Here is a 15,133-nt window from a genome sequence, read left to right on the forward strand (position 1 = left end):
TTGGGAATTCGTTGTTGGAAAGTCAGAGTTAACCCTGATCACTTCCCCCAACAGCTTAGGCTGTGTGGGGGACTTTTTGGACTCTTCCTGGTTGAAGCATGCTGCAGATGCACATCATGGCTGCAGACAAAGAAACAGTGCAAACAACAATGATAAAAGGTAGCAATGGGAAGAATGAAGAGGACGATCAAAGAAGTGGAAAAGACAACCAAGTAGTGATTCAAAAGCAGCAGAAAACAAACAAAGTCACAGGAGATCTGCAGAGAGAAAGAGAAGAAAACAACCAAGGAGTGCAAGGAGGAACAAAAGGAAAATATAGCAAAGACCTGACATTGGAGGTGGAAGTGGAGGGAACAGAAAAGATTTCCATGATGGATTTGCTGAGGGGAGTAAAGAAGGAGTGTGGAGAGGTGATCGGCTGCAGAGTGAGAGGTGAAAGGATGTATGAACTCACAATGAAGGATGAAGAGGCAAAGCATAAACTAATGGATGGCGTGAGAGTACAAGGAGTGATGGTGCATGCAAGGGAAGTTATGAATAATGACATGGTGGTGTCTTTTATAAACTTGCCAGTATACTTAGAGGATGAGAAGATACTCTTCAAACTACAAGAGTGGGGAGTACGACCACTCTCACCAATAAAACGTCGGTTATGGCCTGGAACGGATATAGCTGATGGAACCCGGTTCTTAAAGGTTCGTTTTACGGAACAGGTATGTTCACTTCCATACTCCACAAAGTTTGAGACTCTGAGAGGCACCGAATATTTTCGCGTCATCCATGATAGACAAGTACGTGTTTGCAGACTTTGTATCAAGCCAGGGCACATATTCAGAGAGTGCCCTGAATTAAAGTGCTTCAAATGTGGTGGAGGAGGACATTATGCAAGAGATTGTGAAGAATGGATGCGATTAGAGAGAGAGCGAGTAGTTGGACAAGAAGATGATGAAAGGAGGTACAGTGATCTGACAGAGGAACAAGAGGTGGAAGTGGCTGGTGTTGTGAGCGGGGGAGGTAAAGATGGAGCTGAGGCTGGTGAAAAAAGAAGCAAAATGGAGCGGCGAGACAGAATTGGGAGCAAGGGTGAAAAGGATGGCGAGGAGGAGGAGATGGAACAGTCGGAACAGAGCGAGGAAGACAAAGGTGAAAGTAAAGTGAAAGGAAAAGGTAAAGAGGATGAAAAGAAAGAGATGGAACAGGAACTGAAAGAAAGTAAAGGTGAAGAAAATAGGAATGGGGGACAAAAAGATGGACTGAAAGCAAAGATTAAAAGACTCAGTGCAAAGAGGAAGTCTGAGACGGACGGAGAACAGAGTGAACAGATCAAGGAACCACGGGCAGGTATTTGATGCCTTATTTAATTATATGTGGTTTTGTTTTTCAATTTTATTTAGTTTTCTTTAGCTACTCTCATGGCCACTGTAACTTCAATAAATATAAATGGGTTAAGGAATAAAAGCAAGATGAAAGAGTTATTATTTACATATAGGAGTGATATAATTTGTATACAGGAGACAAATTGGGAAGAGGATAAAGTGAGAGAGATGAGAGAGGAGTGGAGAGGGGATATTTATTATAATAATGGAGCAAAAAATGCAAGAGGTGTGGCAGTACTTTTTAAAAAAGATAGTGTCAAAGGTATAAGGGAGGTATATAAAGATCAGAGGGGAAGGATCTTGGTAGTTGAATTTACATATAGAGATATAGATTTTAGATTAATAAATATATACGTTCCGAATATAGAAGTAGATAGGAGGGAAATATTGGAAGAATTAAAAGAATTAGTTGTGGGGAAATGTATTGTAGTGGGGGATTTTAATATAAAATGTAGCAGATTAGATGTGGGCAAGGGCGTAAAATTTAGATGGGAGAAATCTAGGGGAATGTTGATGGAGATAATGAGAGAGAAGGGGTTAATAGATGTGTGGAGGTATGAAAATCCAGAAAAAAGAGAATTTACTAGGAGGCAATTAAAAGAAGGTATATTAAAACAGAGTAGAATAGATTTAGTGTTAGTTAAGGAGGAAATCATTAGATACATAGATGGGACAAGGCATCAAGGAAATAGTTTAAGTGATCATGATGGTGTTAGGTTCAGAATTAAGATAGGGAGTGAGGAGGTAGGAGGAGGGATGTGGATATTGAATGCAGGATACATTGGAGAGGAAGAATATGAGATACAGATGAAGGATCTAATAAATAGAGAAAATGAGAAGATAGATGAGTATAAAAGAGAGGGAGGATTAGATGACAGAATAGGGGAAAGATGGGAGAAAATGAAAGACCAGATTAAGTTCATCAGTATAAAATATAGTAAGAAAAGATGGGAAAAGATGAAGAAGGAAGAAGAGTTGCTGAAAGAAAGATTGAGGGAAGAATTAAACAAGGCTGAAGATGAAGAAGGATATAGTATGGAAAAATATATAGAGGCTAAGATAGCACTGGAGAAATTTGAGAGGGAGAAATGTAGAGGAGCAATTCTAAGAAGTAGGGCAAAATATGCATTAGAAGGTGAGAAATGTACAGGGTATTTCTTAGGGCTAGAGAAAAGGAGACAAAGTAAAACATATATAAACGAAATAAATACAAAGGAAGGCAAAACAACAAAAGACTACGTAGAGATTTTGGAGAGAGTGCAAGAATTCTATGAAGATTTATACAAGAGGGGAGGAGCAGATGAGAAAATCATAGAGGAAGTATTAGAAAGTGTAGGGAATATTCTAAGTGAGGAAGATAGGGAATGGTGTGATAAGGATATAGAGGAAGAGGAGGTGAAAGAGGCAATAGGGGGGTTGAAAAATGGAAAAAGTCCGGGGAGTGATGGGATCGGTATTGAATGGTATAAAACATATAAGGAAGGGGTAGCACCAATTCTAGTTGAAGTTTTTAAGGGGATAGAAAGAACAGGAGTAGTGCAAGATAGAATGGTGGAGGGAGTGATAGCTTTAGTGTATAAGAAGGGAAATAGATTAGATATGGAGAACTATAGACCAATCAGTCTATTAAATGTGGATTATAAAATACTGACTAAAGTTTTAGCGAATAGAGTGAAAAGAGTGATAGGAAGTATAGTTCAACCAACACAGAGTTACAGTATACCAGGCAGGGATATAGCGGACACGATAGGGACCGTTAGGGATGTTATGGAGCATATGAAACGAGATGAGAAGGGAGGGATAGTATTAGGGATTGATTGGAATAAAGCTTTTGATAGAGTGGAACACAAATATTTATTTAGGGTATTAGAGAAGTTTGGATTTGGGGTGAAAGTGATAGGATGGATAAGAAGACTATATGAAAAAGCAAAAAGTTGCATAAAAATAAATGGAGTGCTAACAGACAAGTTCGATGTAGGAAGATCAGTAAGACAGGGATGTCCCCTGTATGCATTATTGTATGCCATTTCAGTAGAGCCTCTAGCTACTTTAATTAAGAGAGATAAAAGAGTAGTGGGCATTGAGTTGCCATATGGAGGGATGTGTACTATAAACCAATATGCAGATGATACTACAATCACAGTGAGAGAAGGAAACAGTGTAAAAAGAGTTTTAGAGATAGTGAAGAGGTATGGGAAGGCATCAGGGGCAAAAATAAATATGGAGAAATCAGAACTAATGTATATAGGGGAGGTAGAGAGAGTAGAGGTAGGGTTAAGAGTGGAGGAAAGATATGTGAAAGTATTAGGGGTATATTTAGGGGTGCAAAGCAAAGAGGCAAGAGATGTGACTTGGACCGGGGTGATTAACAAAATAAGAACAGTATGTGCAGCATGGAAAGGGAGAAAATTGAAATTAAATGGGAAAGTAATAGTGGTAAATAGCCTGTTATTGTCAGTATGTGTGTATGTGATGAGTGTAATGGAAATGCCAGGGTGGGTGTTGAATGAATTGAATAAAATTGTAGGTGATTTTATATGGGGCGGCAAAGGGGTGAAAATTGCACAGAAAACATTGGTGGGTAAGAGATGGGAAGGGGGTTTAAACTTGATGGACTTAGAAACAAAAAGAGCCGCAATGAGAATAAAAACGGTAATAAAATATATGGGAGGGAGATGGGATTATGGATGGAAGGAGTTCTTAAGAAAGTATGTTGATGACGTGGGAGGAATAGGAGATAATGGTTGGTACATGGGCTTCAAGCAATCAATGACGGGAGGAATACCAGAAATATATCGGGAGGTTTTAGAGGCATGGAGGCATTTCCTACCCAAATTAGAGTATGAGTGTGAAGATATAAATGTGATTAAAAATCTGCCACTATTTCTGAATGAAAAAATTAAGTATAAAAATAAAACATTGTATGAACATAAATTTATAGAAGGGGGCATAAAACAAGTAAAGGATATAATGTACGAAGTTATTCCAGGATTTCTTAGAGATAACTGCATTTATGATTCTGTGTGTGATTTAGATGGAATGGAGAATAGAGAGAAAGTGAATACAATATATGACAAAATTAAAACAAGCATACCCTTGCAATGGACTAAGGTGATTAAAAGTGAATGTGTCTCTAAAGAAGAGCAATGTATGCCAGAGATGTATGTGCATGATAATGGTGAAAAGTACAAAATTAAGAATATGAGTGTAAAGAATGTATACAGGAGATTAATCGGTGATGTTATAAAAGAACCAGCGGCAGAAAAAGTGTGGAAGAAAGTGTTTGAGGATCTGGATGTGAAAAAAATCTGGTCAAACCTAAATATAAAATACAACAGTATTGATTGTGAGAACAATGACTTTCTGATAAGACATAATAGAATTTACACGAATGTGGTGTTAAATAAAATAAACAATGATGTCAATGTGATGTGTGATGTGTGTGATAATGGCCATGAGAGTTTTTTACATTATTTTCTGAGATGTGAAGCTTTGGTTGGTTTCTTTGATTTTCTTAAAAGTATATTAATAGAAAACTGGGGTGTGCAAGTGAAGTCAGAGGAGGAATGGGGGAAAATATTTTTGTTTGGAATTGTTGGGAAAAGGAAAAAAAGGGATATCTGTCTAATTAATTTTCTTTTAAGTCATGCTAGACTAGCAGTGGTTCTAAGAAGGAACTATGCACATTTTGAGGGTAGGACGATGAAAGTTAAAGATATATTTAAGTTAATAACACAAAGAGATGTGGAGTTGATTTGTAAGTTTGGAGAGAAAAAGGCAAAAGAATTTTTTATAGACACAAATAAGTTCATATATCAAGATGTGGGTGGGAAAATCTGCTTTAATTGGTAGGAAGCAATCATCTGATTTGAGAAGGGTAGTAGACATATCTCTTGTATATTTCATTTATGTATCTGTATTTTCCTTTTTTTGTGCAAAATAATGGATGTCAATTGAAAGATGACTCATATGAATGTAACAAATTGTGTTGAGTGAGTGTGAATGTGATGGAAAACTGTAATTGAAAATTTGTGAATTGAAAAAAAAAAAAAGATAAAAAAAAAAAAAAAAGAGAGCGCCCGATCTCGTCTGATCTCGGAAGCTATGCAGCGTCGGGCCTGGTTAGTACTTGGATGGGAGACCGCCTGGGAATACCAGGTGCTGTAAGCTTTTGCCTTTTCTTCACTATTTATATAATATGCTGGCTTTTAGAAAGACGTGTTTTACCGCTCTATTTATTACAATCATTTAAATGTATTATAGAGTTTTAAGTGTTTTACATGTTTTTTAGGCCATTTTATTACTCTTAACATTTTAAGTGTATGTGTCTTTAATAAATGGATGGTTGGCCTGTCATGTGACTAGACACATGACAGGAAGCAGGAAGTACAACTGTATAAGAGAGCAGCATGACAAACAAAGGACAGTCACCAAACTGTTGGATTGAGGAGTTGCTAATTTTAGAGCTCACCTTTCCATTCACCACCTGCAAACTTTGGATTACACTTTCTGTGGATTGTATATACACTGGTGGACACTCACATTGGACTTATCAACACACTGGGGTTCTTGGACTGTTTTTAGGGTATGGACAAATGAACTGTATTCTTTTAACAGAGTTTACCTGTTTTTAGGGTATGGACAAATGAACTGTATTCTTTTAACAGAGTTAACCTAGTTTTATCGTGTTGTTTTAAAGTCTTTTATGTGAACCTTGTAAATACACCAAATCTATTTAAACCAATTTTCTTTTATGTCTCATTCTTTTAACCACTAGTCATCTCTCACAGTTAAATCTGACCCCATTTTAGTCTTGTAACTCGGCTGATAAGGCCGATTGTTACACTTTTATGGGAGACCGCCTGGGAATACCAGGTGCTGTAAGCTTTTGCCTTTTCTTTACTATTTATATAATATGCTGGCTTTTACGGAGGCTGATCTTTAAATAGCCCACTTTTTGGAGCAGCCCTCGCTTATGGCCATACCGCGCTGAGAGCGCCCGATCTCGTCTGATCTCGGAAGCTAAGCAGCGTCGGGCCTGGTTAGTATTGGATGGGAGACCGCCTGGGAATACCAGGTGCTGTAAGCTTTTGCCTTTTCTTCACTATTTATATAATATGCTGGCTTTTACGGAGGCTGATCTTTAAATAGCCCACTTTTTGGAGCAGCCCTCGCTTATGGCCATACCGCGCTGGGAGCGCCCGATCTCGTATGATCTCGGAAGCTAAGCAGCGTAGGGCCTGGTTAGTACTTGGATGGGAGACCGCCTGGGAATTCCAGGTGCTGTAAGCTTTTGCCTTTTCTTCACTATTTATATAATATGCTGGCTTTTAGAAAGACGTGTTTTACCGCTCTATTTATTACAATCATTTAAATGTATTATAGAGTTTTAAGTGTTTTACATGTTTTTTAGGCCATTTTATTACTCTTAACATTTTAAGTGTATGTGTCTTTAATAAATGGATGGTTGGCCTGTCATGTGACTAGACACATGACAGGAAGCAGGAAGTACAACTGTATAAGAGAGCAGCATGACAAACAAAGGACAGTCACCAAACTGTTGGATTGAGGATTTGCTAATTTTAGAGCTCACCTTTCCATTCACCACCTGCAAACTTTGGATTACACTTTCTGTGGATTGTATATACACTGGTGGACACTCACATTGGACTTATCAACACACTGGGGTTCTTGGACTGTTTTTAGGGTATGGACAAATGAACTGTATTCTTTTAACAGAGTTTACCTGTTTTTAGGGTATGGACAAATGAACTGTATTCTTTTAACAGAGTTTACCTAGTTTTATCGTGTTGTTTTAAAGTCTTTTATGTGAACCTTGTAATTACACCAAATCTATTTAAACCAATTTTCTTTTATGTCTCATTCTTTTAACCACTAGTCATCTCTCACAGTTAAATCTGACCCCATTTTAGTCTTGTAACTCGGCTGATAAGGCCGATTGTTACACTTTTATGGGAGACCGCCTGGGAATACCAGGTGCTGTAAGCTTTTGCCTTTTCTTCACTATTTATATAATATGCTGGCTTTTACGGAGGCTGATCTTTAAATAGCCCACTTTTTGGAGCAGCCCTCGCTTATGGCCATACCGCGCTGAGAGCGCCCGATCTCGTCTGATCTCGAAAGCTAAGCAGCGTCGGGCCTGGTTAGTACTTGGATGGGAGACCGCCTGGGAATACCAGGTGCTGTAAGCTTTTGCCTTTTATTCACTATTTATATAATATGCTGGCTTTTACGGAGGCTGATCTTTAAATAGCCCACTTTTTGGAGCAGCCCTCGCTTATGGCCATACCGCGCTGAGAGCGCCCGATCTCGTCTGATCTCGGAAGCTAAGCAGCGTAGGGCCTGGTTAGTACTTGGATGGGAGACCGCCTGGGAATACCAGGTGCTGTAAGCTTTTACCTCTTCTTCAATATTTATATAATATGCTGGCTTTTAGAAAGACGTGTTTTACCGCTCTATTTATTACAATCATTTAAATGTATTATAGAGTTTTAAGTGTTTTACATGTTTTTTAGGCCATTTTATTACTCTTAACATTTTAAGTGTATGTGTCTTTAATAAATGGATGGTTGGCCTGTCATGTGACTAGACACATGACAGGAAGCAGGAAGTACAACTGTATAAGAGAGCAGCATGACAAACAAAGGACAGTCACCAAACTGTTGGATTGAGGAGTTGCTAATTTTAGAGCTCACCTTTCCATTCACCACCTGCAAACTTTGGATTACACTTTCTGTGGATTGTATATACACTGGTGGACACTCACATTGGACTTATCAACACACTGGGGTTCTTGGACTGTTTTTAGGGTATGGACAAATGAACTGTATTCTTTTAACAGAGTTTACCTGTTTTTAGGGTATGGACAAATGAACTGTATTCTTTTAACAGAGTTTACCTAGTTTTATCGTGTTGTTTTAAAGTCTTTTATGTGAACCTTGTAAATACACCAAATCTATTTAAACCAATTTTCTTTTATGTCTCATTCTTTTAACCACTAGTCATCTCTCACAGTTAAATCTGACCCCATTTTAGTCTTGTAACTCGGCTGATAAGGCCGATTGTTACACTTTTATGGGAGACCGCCTGGGAATACCAGGTGCTGTAAGCTTTTGCCTTTTCTTCACTATTTATGTAATATGCTGGCTTTTACGGAGGCTGATCTTTAAATAGCCCACTTTTTGGAGCAGCCCTCGCTTATGGCCATACCGCGCTGAGAGCGCCCGATCTCTTCTGATCTCGGAAGGTAAGCAGCGTCGGGCCTGGTTAGTACTTGGATGGGAGACCGCCTTGGAATACCAGGTGCTGTAAGCTTTTGCCTTTTCTTCACTATTTATATAATATGCTGGCTTTTACGGAGGCTGATCTTTAAATAGCCCACTTTTTGGAGCAGCCCTCGCTTATGGCCATACCGCGCTGAGAGCGCCCGATCTCGTCTGATCTCGGAAGCTAAGCAGCGTCGGGCCTGGTTAGTACTTGGATGGGAGACCGCCTGGGAATACCAGGTGCTGTAAGCTTTTGCCTTTTCTTCACTATTTATATAATATGCTGGCTTTTAGAAAGACGTGTTTTACCGCTCTATTTATTACAATCATTTAAATGTATTATAGAGTTTTAAGTGTTTTACATGTTTTTTAGGCCATTTTATTACTCTTAACATTTTAAGTGTATGTGTCTTTAATAAATGGATGGTTGGCCTGTCATGTGACTAGACACATGACAGGAAGCAGGAAGTACAACTGTATAAGAGAGCAGCATGACAAACAAAGGACAGTCACCAAACTGTTGGATTGAGGAGTTGCTAATTTTAGAGCTCACCTTTCCATTCACCACCTGCAAACTTTGGATTACACTTTCTGTGGATTGTATATACACTGGTGGACACTCACATTGGACTTATCAACACACTGGGGTTCTTGGACTGTTTTTAGGGTATGGACAAATGAACTGTATTCTTTTAACAGAGTTTACCTGTTTTTAGGGTATGGACAAATGAACTGTATTCTTTTAACAGAGTTTACCTAGTTTTATCGTGTTGTTTTAAAGTCTTTTATGAGAACCTTGTAAATACACCAAATCTATTTAAACCAATTTTCTTTTATGTCTCATTCTTTTAACCACTAGTCATCTCTCACAGTTAAATCTGACCCCATTTTAGTCTTGTAACTCGGCTGATAAGGCCGAGTGTTACACTTTTATGGGAGACCGCCTGGGAATACCAGGTGCTGTAAGCTTTTGCCTTTTCTTTACTATTTATGTAATATGCTGGCTTTTACGGAGGCTGATCTTTAAATAGCCCACTTTTTGGAGCAGCCCTCGCTTATGGCCATACCGCGCTGAGAGCGCCCGATCTCGTCTGATCTCGGAAGCTAAGCAGCGTCGGGCCTGGTTAGTACTTGGATGGGAGACCGCCTGGGAATACCAGGTGCTGTAAGCTTTTGCCTTTTCTTCACTATTTATATAATATGCTGGATTTTACGGAGGCTGATCTTTAAATAGCCCACTTTTTGGAGCAGACCTCGCTTATGGCCATACCACCCTGAGGGCGCTAGAGAGCCAGCAGGTAGTGCTAGGTTTGCAGTGCAGAGATACTCTCTGAATCCATTTGTTTGACAATCTCTTTTCTGAAATACTTAATTTTCTTTTTGATTTTGGACTTTGGGAATTCGTTGTTGGAAAGTCAGAGTTAACCCTGATCACTTCCCCCAACAGCTTAGGCTGTGTGGGGGACTTTTTGGACTCTTCCTGGTTGAAGCATGCTGCAGATGCACATCATGGCTGCAGACAAAGAAACAGTGCAAACAACAATGATAAAAGGTAGCAATGGGAAGAATGAAGAGGACGATCAAAGAAGTGGAAAAGACAACCAAGTAGTGATTCAAAAGCAGCAGAAAACAAACAAAGTCACAGGAGATCTGCAGAGAGAAAGAGAAGAAAACAACCAAGGAGTGCAAGGAGGAACAAAAGGAAAATATAGCAAAGACCTGACATTGGAGGTGGAAGTGGAGGGAACAGAAAAGATTTCCATGATGGATTTGCTGAGGGGAGTAAAGAAGGAGTGTGGAGAGGTGATCGGCTGCAGAGTGAGAGGTGAAAGGATGTATGAACTCACAATGAAGGATGAAGAGGCAAAGCATAAACTAATGGATGGCGTGAGAGTACAAGGAGTGATGGTGCATGCAAGGGAAGTTATGAATAATGACATGGTGGTGTCTTTTATAAACTTGCCAGTATACTTAGAGGATGAGAAGATACTCTTCAAACTACAAGAGTGGGGAGTACGACCACTCTCACCAATAAAACGTCGGTTATGGCCTGGAACGGATATAGCTGATGGAACCCGGTTCTTAAAGGTTCGTTTTACGGAACAGGTATGTTCACTTCCATACTCCACAAAGTTTGAGACTCTGAGAGGCACCGAATATTTTCGCGTCATCCATGATAGACAAGTACGTGTTTGCAGACTTTGTATCAAGCCAGGGCACATATTCAGAGAGTGCCCTGAATTAAAGTGCTTCAAATGTGGTGGAGGAGGACATTATGCAAGAGATTGTGAAGAATGGATGCGATTAGAGAGAGAGCGAGTAGTTGGACAAGAAGATGATGAAAGGAGGTACAGTGATCTGACAGAGGAACAAGAGGTGGAAGTGGCTGGTGTTGTGAGCGGGGGAGGTAAAGATGGAGCTGAGGCTGGTGAAAAAAGAAGCAAAATGGAGCGGCGAGACAGAATTGGGAGCAAGGGTGAAAAGGATGGCGAGGAGGAGGAGATGGAACAGTCGGAACAGAGCGAGGAAGACAAAGGTGAAAGTAAAGTGAAAGGAAAAGGTAAAGAGGATGAAAAGAAAGAGATGGAACAGGAACTGAAAGAAAGTAAAGGTGAAGAAAATAGGAATGGGGGACAAAAAGATGGACTGAAAGCAAAGATTAAAAGACTCAGTGCAAAGAGGAAGTCTGAGACGGACGGAGAACAGAGTGAACAGATCAAGGAACCACGGGCAGGTATTTGATGCCTTATTTAATTATATGTGGTTTTGTTTTTCAATTTTATTTAGTTTTCTTTAGCTACTCTCATGGCCACTGTAACTTCAATAAATATAAATGGGTTAAGGAATAAAAGCAAGATGAAAGAGTTATTATTTACATATAGGAGTGATATAATTTGTATACAGGAGACAAATTGGGAAGAGGATAAAGTGAGAGAGATGAGAGAGGAGTGGAGAGGGGATATTTATTATAATAATGGAGCAAAAAATGCAAGAGGTGTGGCAGTACTTTTTAAAAAAGATAGTGTCAAAGGTATAAGGGAGGTATATAAAGATCAGAGGGGAAGGATCTTGGTAGTTGAATTTACATATAGAGATATAGATTTTAGATTAATAAATATATACGTTCCGAATATAGAAGTAGATAGGAGGGAAATATTGGAAGAATTAAAAGAATTAGTTGTGGGGAAATGTATTGTAGTGGGGGATTTTAATATAAAATGTAGCAGATTAGATGTGGGCAAGGGCGTAAAATTTAGATGGGAGAAATCTAGGGGAATGTTGATGGAGATAATGAGAGAGAAGGGGTTAATAGATGTGTGGAGGTATGAAAATCCAGAAAAAAGAGAATTTACTAGGAGGCAATTAAAAGAAGGTATATTAAAACAGAGTAGAATAGATTTAGTGTTAGTTAAGGAGGAAATCATTAGATACATAGATGGGACAAGGCATCAAGGAAATAGTTTAAGTGATCATGATGGTGTTAGGTTCAGAATTAAGATAGGGAGTGAGGAGGTAGGAGGAGGGATGTGGATATTGAATGCAGGATACATTGGAGAGGAAGAATATGAGATACAGATGAAGGATCTAATAAATAGAGAAAATGAGAAGATAGATGAGTATAAAAGAGAGGGAGGATTAGATGACAGAATAGGGGAAAGATGGGAGAAAATGAAAGACCAGATTAAGTTCATCAGTATAAAATATAGTAAGAAAAGATGGGAAAAGATGAAGAAGGAAGAAGAGTTGCTGAAAGAAAGATTGAGGGAAGAATTAAACAAGGCTGAAGATGAAGAAGGATATAGTATGGAAAAATATATAGAGGCTAAGATAGCACTGGAGAAATTTGAGAGGGAGAAATGTAGAGGAGCAATTCTAAGAAGTAGGGCAAAATATGCATTAGAAGGTGAGAAATGTACAGGGTATTTCTTAGGGCTAGAGAAAAGGAGACAAAGTAAAACATATATAAACGAAATAAATACAAAGGAAGGCAAAACAACAAAAGACTACGTAGAGATTTTGGAGAGAGTGCAAGAATTCTATGAAGATTTATACAAGAGGGGAGGAGCAGATGAGAAAATCATAGAGGAAGTATTAGAAAGTGTAGGGAATATTCTAAGTGAGGAAGATAGGGAATGGTGTGATAAGGATATAGAGGAAGAGGAGGTGAAAGAGGCAATAGGGGGGTTGAAAAATGGAAAAAGTCCGGGGAGTGATGGGATCGGTATTGAATGGTATAAAACATATAAGGAAGGGGTAGCACCAATTCTAGTTGAAGTTTTTAAGGGGATAGAAAGAACAGGAGTAGTGCAAGATAGAATGGTGGAGGGAGTGATAGCTTTAGTGTATAAGAAGGGAAATAGATTAGATATGGAGAACTATAGACCAATCAGTCTATTAAATGTGGATTATAAAATACTGACTAAAGTTTTAGCGAATAGAGTGAAAAGAGTGATAGGAAGTATAGTTCAACCAACACAGAGTTACAGTATACCAGGCAGGGATATAGCGGACACGATAGGGACCGTTAGGGATGTTATGGAGCATATGAAACGAGATGAGAAGGGAGGGATAGTATTAGGGATTGATTGGAATAAAGCTTTTGATAGAGTGGAACACAAATATTTATTTAGGGTATTAGAGAAGTTTGGATTTGGGGTGAAAGTGATAGGATGGATAAGAAGACTATATGAAAAAGCAAAAAGTTGCATAAAAATAAATGGAGTGCTAACAGACAAGTTCGATGTAGGAAGATCAGTAAGACAGGGATGTCCCCTGTATGCATTATTGTATGCCATTTCAGTAGAGCCTCTAGCTACTTTAATTAAGAGAGATAAAAGAGTAGTGGGCATTGAGTTGCCATATGGAGGGATGTGTACTATAAACCAATATGCAGATGATACTACAATCACAGTGAGAGAAGGAAACAGTGTAAAAAGAGTTTTAGAGATAGTGAAGAGGTATGGGAAGGCATCAGGGGCAAAAATAAATATGGAGAAATCAGAACTAATGTATATAGGGGAGGTAGAGAGAGTAGAGGTAGGGTTAAGAGTGGAGGAAAGATATGTGAAAGTATTAGGGGTATATTTAGGGGTGCAAAGCAAAGAGGCAAGAGATGTGACTTGGACCGGGGTGATTAACAAAATAAGAACAGTATGTGCAGCATGGAAAGGGAGAAAATTGAAATTAAATGGGAAAGTAATAGTGGTAAATAGCCTGTTATTGTCAGTATGTGTGTATGTGATGAGTGTAATGGAAATGCCAGGGTGGGTGTTGAATGAATTGAATAAAATTGTAGGTGATTTTATATGGGGCGGCAAAGGGGTGAAAATTGCACAGAAAACATTGGTGGGTAAGAGATGGGAAGGGGGTTTAAACTTGATGGACTTAGAAACAAAAAGAGCCGCAATGAGAATAAAAACGGTAATAAAATATATGGGAGGGAGATGGGATTATGGATGGAAGGAGTTCTTAAGAAAGTATGTTGATGACGTGGGAGGAATAGGAGATAATGGTTGGTACATGGGCTTCAAGCAATCAATGACGGGAGGAATACCAGAAATATATCGGGAGGTTTTAGAGGCATGGAGGCATTTCCTACCCAAATTAGAGTATGAGTGTGAAGATATAAATGTGATTAAAAATCTGCCACTATTTCTGAATGAAAAAATTAAGTATAAAAATAAAACATTGTATGAACATAAATTTATAGAAGGGGGCATAAAACAAGTAAAGGATATAATGTACGAAGTTATTCCAGGATTTCTTAGAGATAACTGCATTTATGATTCTGTGTGTGATTTAGATGGAATGGAGAATAGAGAGAAAGTGAATACAATATATGACAAAATTAAAACAAGCATACCCTTGCAATGGACTAAGGTGATTAAAAGTGAATGTGTCTCTAAAGAAGAGCAATGTATGCCAGAGATGTATGTGCATGATAATGGTGAAAAGTACAAAATTAAGAATATGAGTGTAAAGAATGTATACAGGAGATTAATCGGTGATGTTATAAAAGAACCAGCGGCAGAAAAAGTGTGGAAGAAAGTGTTTGAGGATCTGGATGTGAAAAAAATCTGGTCAAACCTAAATATAAAATACAACAGTATTGATTGTGAGAACAATGACTTTCTGATAAGACATAATAGAATTTACACGAATGTGGTGTTAAATAAAATAAACAATGATGTCAATGTGATGTGTGATGTGTGTGATAATGGCCATGAGAGTTTTTTACATTATTTTCTGAGATGTGAAGCTTTGGTTGGTTTCTTTGATTTTCTTAAAAGTATATTAATAGAAAACTGGGGTGTGCAAGTGAAGTCAGAGGAGGAATGGGGGAAAATATTTTTGTTTGGAATTGTTGGGAAAAGGAAAAAAAGGGATATCTGTCTAATTAATTTTCTTTTAAGTCATGCTAGACTAGCAGTGGTTCTAAGAAGGAACTATGCACATTTTGAGGGTAGGACG

General features: G+C 38.5%; 7 non-coding genes across 7 annotated transcripts; all 7 read left to right on the plus strand.

Moving 5' to 3' along the window:
- Positions 1 to 6,347: 6,347 nt before the first annotated feature.
- LOC141318869 (5S ribosomal RNA) lies at positions 6,348 to 6,465 on the plus strand. Its single transcript, XR_012353160.1, has one exon. It is a non-coding gene; the product is annotated as a 5S ribosomal RNA (ribosomal RNA).
- An 84-nt stretch (positions 6,466 to 6,549) lies between these two features.
- LOC141296561 (5S ribosomal RNA) lies at positions 6,550 to 6,668 on the plus strand. The gene has a single exon (XR_012341281.1). It is a non-coding gene; the product is annotated as a 5S ribosomal RNA (ribosomal RNA).
- An 801-nt stretch (positions 6,669 to 7,469) lies between these two features.
- LOC141312228 (5S ribosomal RNA) lies at positions 7,470 to 7,588 on the plus strand. The gene has a single exon (XR_012349212.1). It is a non-coding gene; the product is annotated as a 5S ribosomal RNA (ribosomal RNA).
- Positions 7,589 to 7,672: 84 nt separating this feature from the next.
- LOC141293813 (5S ribosomal RNA) lies at positions 7,673 to 7,791 on the plus strand. The gene has a single exon (XR_012340825.1). It is a non-coding gene; the product is annotated as a 5S ribosomal RNA (ribosomal RNA).
- An 801-nt stretch (positions 7,792 to 8,592) lies between these two features.
- On the plus strand, positions 8,593 to 8,711 carry LOC141318542 (5S ribosomal RNA). Its single transcript, XR_012352853.1, has one exon. It is a non-coding gene; the product is annotated as a 5S ribosomal RNA (ribosomal RNA).
- An 84-nt stretch (positions 8,712 to 8,795) lies between these two features.
- On the plus strand, positions 8,796 to 8,914 carry LOC141293756 (5S ribosomal RNA). The gene has a single exon (XR_012340814.1). It is a non-coding gene; the product is annotated as a 5S ribosomal RNA (ribosomal RNA).
- Positions 8,915 to 9,715: 801 nt separating this feature from the next.
- LOC141293763 (5S ribosomal RNA) lies at positions 9,716 to 9,834 on the plus strand. The gene has a single exon (XR_012340815.1). It is a non-coding gene; the product is annotated as a 5S ribosomal RNA (ribosomal RNA).
- The last annotated feature ends 5,299 nt before the right edge of the window (positions 9,835 to 15,133 follow it).

This window comes from Garra rufa, chromosome 1 (assembly GCF_049309525.1).
Source record: "Garra rufa chromosome 1, GarRuf1.0, whole genome shotgun sequence".
Lineage (NCBI taxonomy): Eukaryota > Metazoa > Chordata > Actinopteri > Cypriniformes > Cyprinidae > Garra > Garra rufa.